Source organism: Scyliorhinus torazame, unplaced genomic scaffold (genome assembly GCF_047496885.1).
Source record: "Scyliorhinus torazame isolate Kashiwa2021f unplaced genomic scaffold, sScyTor2.1 scaffold_594, whole genome shotgun sequence".
NCBI lineage: Eukaryota > Metazoa > Chordata > Chondrichthyes > Carcharhiniformes > Scyliorhinidae > Scyliorhinus > Scyliorhinus torazame.
In genome coordinates this window covers 1-5,768 of record NW_027308321.1, presented here as the reverse complement: position 1 = coordinate 5,768, position 5,768 = coordinate 1, and the positions used below count along the sequence as shown (strand labels likewise).

Sequence of the window (5,768 nt, the reverse complement as noted above, 5' to 3'; positions counted from 1 at the left end):
CACCACAGAGAGAGCGAGCACGAGGAAACAAAACTGTGGAACTTCCCAGGGCTTCTAACCTCGAGCTCCAAATTAAAAAAAATAATAATAATAATAGTTTTTCTGTCTGGCTCCTGCACGAGCGTCCTGCAGAGGAAATGAGCCGCCTGTTGGTTTAAAGGGACAGGAAGCCGAGCCCGGGCGTGCAGCGCCGTGTGGAGCTGCTGCTGCACTTCTACTCCGCCAACTCTCTGGCTCAGGATCTGGCAGTGCTCAATACCCCCCCCCCCCCACATGCTCGGCCCGAGGGGGATGGCGAGTGAAAACAAAACGCGGCTCAGCCAGTGGGAGAAAGACGAGAGAAAAAATGGTTTACTTGGGTTCACAGAAGAAAAAGGTTAACGCACCGGTTAAAACGAGACACAGCACTGATGACAGAATGAATTACCGACAAAACACAAGAGATGATCGTTTTATAAAGATCGGGGAGGTCATTGCAGAATTATTTCCGAGGTTGACTGCAGGATCACAAGAGGCGCAGGAGATACCGTCGACACAAATTGCTTTCGATCTCTCGCCCGTCTTTCTCCTATTGTGACGCCCGCCAACCCGACCACCACTCGGTCTGGGCAAGGTGGGCGGGGGGGGAGTCGGTCACTTCAGCTTTGTCCAGACGGCAGTAATTCCGAACCCTCCCGGGCGTCGGCGCCGCTGAATGGTGGTCGATCGCAGGACGCGACAGCCTCACCGGGAGGAAGCAAGCACAGGATCGCAAGTGCAGCTGCAGAGAAGGTTCTCTTAAATCTCGCAAAGACGGGCGTTGGGGCGGAGTGCGGGGGCAGGTTTTGGGGGGGGGGGGGGGGGGGGGGGGGGGGGTGAAAGCATGTGTGAGAGCTCCCGGAGGCAACCATTCCACCACGACCCCTCCCGCGCGCAAAGAAGCCTTAAATAGTCTGCCCCGCACGGTCGCGAACAAGCAGGTTTTCAAACTGGCCGTGGCTAAAATAAAAGATACAACTTTTTTAAAATAATAAAACAAACCAAACCCCCCCCCCCAAAAAAGGTGCAGGTCGAAGCTTCAGATGCAGAGAGAATGTTACATTTACAAAAGAGAGGGAGAGAAGGCTGGTGGTTTTAATACTGCTCTCAGGCCTGACATTCTCACCGCCACCATCACCTTCATCGATAGGCTTGGGTCGGTTCCATCTCAACGAGGTACAAAGGCTGCTCACTCGTGTATTTTATATGTCCGTGTTGGTCTTTTTAATTCTAAAACCTTTTAAATAAAAAAGCATGAGTGTGCCCCGGGGAGCTCAGGCGCCAATTGCGACACCGTGACCCTGGCTCCCTCTAGAGTGAATTCCTTTCTCTATCTGAACATGGTTCGAGGGTACGGGTAGCTGAAGTAGGGGTCCTTTAGGTCTGGGGAGGTGGAGGGGGAGGGGCCGGGGGCATTCCAAAGGGCGGCATCACGGGCACGCCCATCCCATCATTACAAAGTTGGACGGGTCCATGGGGGGCGGAGGGGGAGGGGCGTACATCAGGCGGCCGTGCCGGGTGGGGGGAGGGGGCGGCGGGGGGCGGCGCCCCTGGAGGGAGGGGAGGCTGGACCCCAGGGGGAGGGGGAACCATAGAAGGGGCGGCAGGCATTGGCGGGGGAGGGGCCACGCTGGAGGCGGGCGTGGGCTGCACTTGGGGGGGCTGCTGCTGCTGCTGCTGCTGCTGCTGCCATGGAGGGACGCTCACTGTAGTAGTCGTCGTGGTGCTGGTATCTGAAAGGGGAAACAAACGAGAGAGAGAGGCACAGAGGCAGTCACTTGGAAAGTGAGCGCAAAGCACAAACTGGGAATTCAGCTCCAGGACAGGCTAGTTACTCAGGCAGTCAGACCCCCTTCTGTTACCGGCAGTTTGCTAAACCAGCCAAATAATACCTGCTCAGCAAAGCTGCCCGTTAGGCCCAAGAGGCCCCTGGTTGGTGCTGTGCAAAACGGAGGCACTTGATAGGGGAGATGTCGAATCAATCGTTAAGTCAGTCAGTTCAGCTCAATAAGTGCAAAGGGCGGAAGACACCAAGGGCGAGGCCGAGAGAGGAGGGGAAGGAGGCGCCAAGAGAGGGGGGGGGGGGAAAGAGGCCGAGGGCGCGCGCGCGCGCGAGGGAGAAGGGGCCGCGCGCGCGCGCGAGGGAGAAGGGGCGCGCGCGTGCGCGAGGGAGAAGGGGCGCGCGCGCGCGCGAGGGAGAAGGGGCGCGCGCGCGCGAGGGAGAAGGGGCGCGCGCGCGCGAGGGAGAAGGGGCGCGCGCGCGAGGGAGAAGGGGCGCGCGCGCGCGCGAGGGAGAAGGGGCGCGCGCGCGCGCGAGGGAGAGGGAGAAGGGGCGCGCGCGCGCGCGAGGGAGAAGGGGCGCGCGCGCGCGCGAGGGAGAAGGGGCGCGCGCGAGGGAGAAGGGGCGCGCGCGCGAGGGAGAAGGGGCGCGCGCGCGAGGGAGAAGGGGGCGCGCGCGCGAGGGAGAAGGGGCGCGCGCGCGAGGGAGAAGGGGCGCGCGCGCGAGGGAGAAGGGGCGCGCGCGCGCGCGCGAGAAGGGGCGCGCGCGCGCGCGAGGGAGAAGGGGCGCGCGCCTGCGCGCGAGGGAGAAGGGGCGCGCGCGCGCGCGCGAGGGAGAAGGGGCGCGCGCGCGCGCGAGGGAGAAGGGGCGCGCGCGCGCGCGCGAGGGAGAAGGGGGCGCGCGCGAGGGAGAAGGGGCGCGCGCGAGCGCGCGAGGGAGAAGGGGCGCGCGCGCGCGAGGGAGAAGGGGCGCGCGCGCGCTGCGCGCGAGGGAGAAGGGGCGCGCGCGCGCGCGAGGGAGAAGGGGCGCGCGCGCGCGCGCGAGGGAGAAGGGGGCGAGCGCGCGAGGGAGAAGGGGCGCGCGCGCGAGGGAGAAGGGGCGCGCGCGCGAGGGAGAAGGGGCGCGCGCGCGAGGGAGAAGGGGCGCGCGCGCGAGGGAGAAGGGGCGCGCGCGCGAGGGAGAAGGGGCGCGCGCGCGCGAGGGAGAAGGGGCGCGCGCGCGCGAGGGAGAAGGGGCGCGCGCGCGCGAGGGAGAAGGGGCGCGCGAGGGAGAAGGGGCGCGCGCTGGCGCGAGGGAGAAGGGGCGCGCCTGCGCGCGAGGGAGAAGGGGCGCGCGCGCGCGAGGGAGAAGGGGGCGCGCGCGCGCGAGGGAGAAGGGGCGCGCGCGCGCGCGAGGGAGAAGGGGCGCGCGCGCGAGGGAGAAGGGGCGCGCGCGCGAGGGAGAAGGGGCGCGCGCGCGAGGGAGAAGGGGCGCGCGCGCGAGGGAGAAGGGGCGCGCGCGCGAGGGAGAAGGGGCGCGCGCGCGCGAGGGAGAAGGGGCGCGCGCGCGCGAGGGAGAAGGGGCGCGCTGCGCGCGAGGGAGAAGGGGCGCGCGCGCGCGAGGGAGAAGGGGCGAGCGCGCGAGGGAGAGGGCGAGCGCGCGAGGGAGAGGGCGCGAGGGAGAGGGCGCGCGCAGCGCGCGCGAGGGAGGGGGGGAGGTCGAGGACGGAGACAGCATGACGGAGGGAGTGGGACAGTGAGAGACAAAGAAAGAGAGAGACAGACTGAGAAGCACCGAATATATATTTTGCTGAAGGACGGGTCACTGCCCAGTAACAAGCATTTACTGAAAGCTTTCCAAAAAAAAACAACAAACAAAGTTTAGAAATGCATCCTTACTCACTCTGTTGCCAGGGTAAGGGTGCACTGGAGGCCATACTGCTGTTGGGTGGTGGTGGTGGGGCCTGCTGCTGGGCTTGCTGCTGCTGCCAGGGTGGAATGGGACCAGTGGGTGGGGGAGGAGGCTGGCTAGCTGGAGGTGGGGGTGGAGGAGGCATCATCCCCATTGGGTGGGGCATCATGTCTGTGATGGAAACACAAAGGATATCGTCACCTTCACGGTCCCGGCTAGCTCTCGGTGTGTGACACAAGTCGACATTGCAACTGAAGCATTTACCACAACAACCAAGCCACCGACCCTCACCGCCCGGCCATGCCACCCGCATTCACTGGAGTATGGCCCGCGGGAGCGAGTCCCACATTCCCCCCACTCCCCGCGGGGGCGAGTCCCACATTCCCCCCACTCCCCGCGGGGGCGAGTCCCACATTCTCCCCCACTCCCCGCGGGAGCGAGTCCCACATTCTCCCCACTCCCCGCGGGAGTGAGTCCCACATTCCCCCCACTCCCCGCGGGGGCGAGTCCCACATTCTCCCCCACTCCCCGCGGGAGCGAGTCCCACATTCCCCCCACTCCCCGCGGGGGCGAGTCCCACATTCCCCCCACTCCCCGCGGGAGCGAGTCCCACTTTCCCCCACTCCCCGCGGGGGCGAGTCCCACATTCTCCCCCACTCCCCGTGGGAGCGAGTCACACATTCCCCCCACTCCCCGCGGGAGCGAGTCCCACATTCTCCCCCACTCCCCGTGGGAGCGAGTCCCACATTCCCCCCACTCCCCGCGGGGGCGAGTCCCACATTCTCCCCCACTCCCCGTGGGAGCGAGTCCCACATTCCCCCCCACTCCCCGTGGGAGCGAGTCCCACATTCTCCCCACTCCCCGTGGGAGCGAGTCCCACATTCTCCCCACTCCCCGCGGGGGCGAGTCCCACATTCCCCCCACTCCCCGCGGGGGCGAGTCCCACATTCCCCCCACTCCCCGCGGGGGCGAGTCCCACATTCTCCCCCACTCCCCGTGGGAGCGAGTCACACATTCCCCCCACTCCCCGCGGGAGCGAGTCCCACATTCTCCCCCACTCCCCGTGGGAGCGAGTCCCACATTCCCCCCACTCCCCGCGGGGGCGAGTCCCACATTCTCCCCCACTCCCCGTGGGGGCGAGTCCCACATTCTCCCCACTCCCCGTGGGAGCGAGTCCCACATTCTCCCCACTCCCCGTGGGAGCGAGTCCCACATTCCCCCCACTCCCCGTGGGAGCGAGTCCCACATTCCCCCCACTCCCCGTGGGAGCGAGTCCCACATTCTCCCCACTCCCCGTGGTAGCGAGTCCCACATTCTCCCCACTCCCCGTGGGAGCGAGTCCCACATTCTCCACACTCCCCGTGGGAGCGTGTCCCACATTCTCCCCACTCCCCGTGGGAGCGAGTCCCACATTCTCCCCACTCCCCGTGGGAGCGAGTCCCTCATTCTCCCCACTCCCCGTGGGAGCGAGTCCCACATTCCCCCCACTCCCCGCGGGAGCGAGTCCCACATTCCCCCCACTCCCCGCGGGAGCGAGTCCCACATTCCCCCCACTCCCCGTGGGAGCGAGTCCCACATTCCCCCCACTCCCCGTGGGAGCGAGTCCCACATTCCCCCCCACTCCCCGTGGGAGCGAGTCACACATTCCCCCCACTCCCCGTGGGAGCGAGTCCCACACTCTCCCCACTCCCCGTGGGAGCGAGTCCCACATTCTCCCCACTCCCCCTTTGGAGCGAATCCCACATTCCCCCCATTCCCCTTGGAAGCGAGTTCCACATTCTCCCCACTCCCCGTGGGAGCGAGTCCCACATTCTCCCCACTCCCCGTGGGAGCGAGTCCCACATTCTCCCCACTCCCCGAGGGAGCGAGTCCCACATTCTCCCCACTCCCCGTGGGAGCGAGTCCCACATTCTCCCCACTCCCCGTTGGAGCGAGTCCCACATTCTCCCCCACCCCCACTGGGAGCGAGTCCCACATTCTCCCCACTCCCCGTGGGAGCGAGTCCCACATTCTCCCCACTCCCCGTGAGAGCGAGTCCCACATTCTCCCCACTCCCCTTTGGAGCGAATCCCACATTCTC

The 5,768-nt window shown here is 66.4% G+C and overlaps 1 long non-coding RNA gene across 2 annotated transcripts; it reads right to left on the bottom strand.

Moving 5' to 3' along the window:
• Positions 1–329: 329 nt before the first annotated feature.
• On the bottom strand, positions 330–4,104 carry LOC140406538 (uncharacterized). 2 transcript variants are annotated; one of them, XR_011939194.1, is made up of 2 exons: positions 3,676–4,104; positions 330–1,751 (listed from the first exon to the last, which is right to left on the bottom strand). It is a non-coding gene; the product is annotated as an uncharacterized lncRNA (long non-coding RNA). The 2 variants fall into 2 exon arrangements; XR_011939195.1 differs by having other exon boundaries at positions 3,680–4,104.
• Between the last annotated feature and the right edge of the window lie 1,664 nt (positions 4,105–5,768).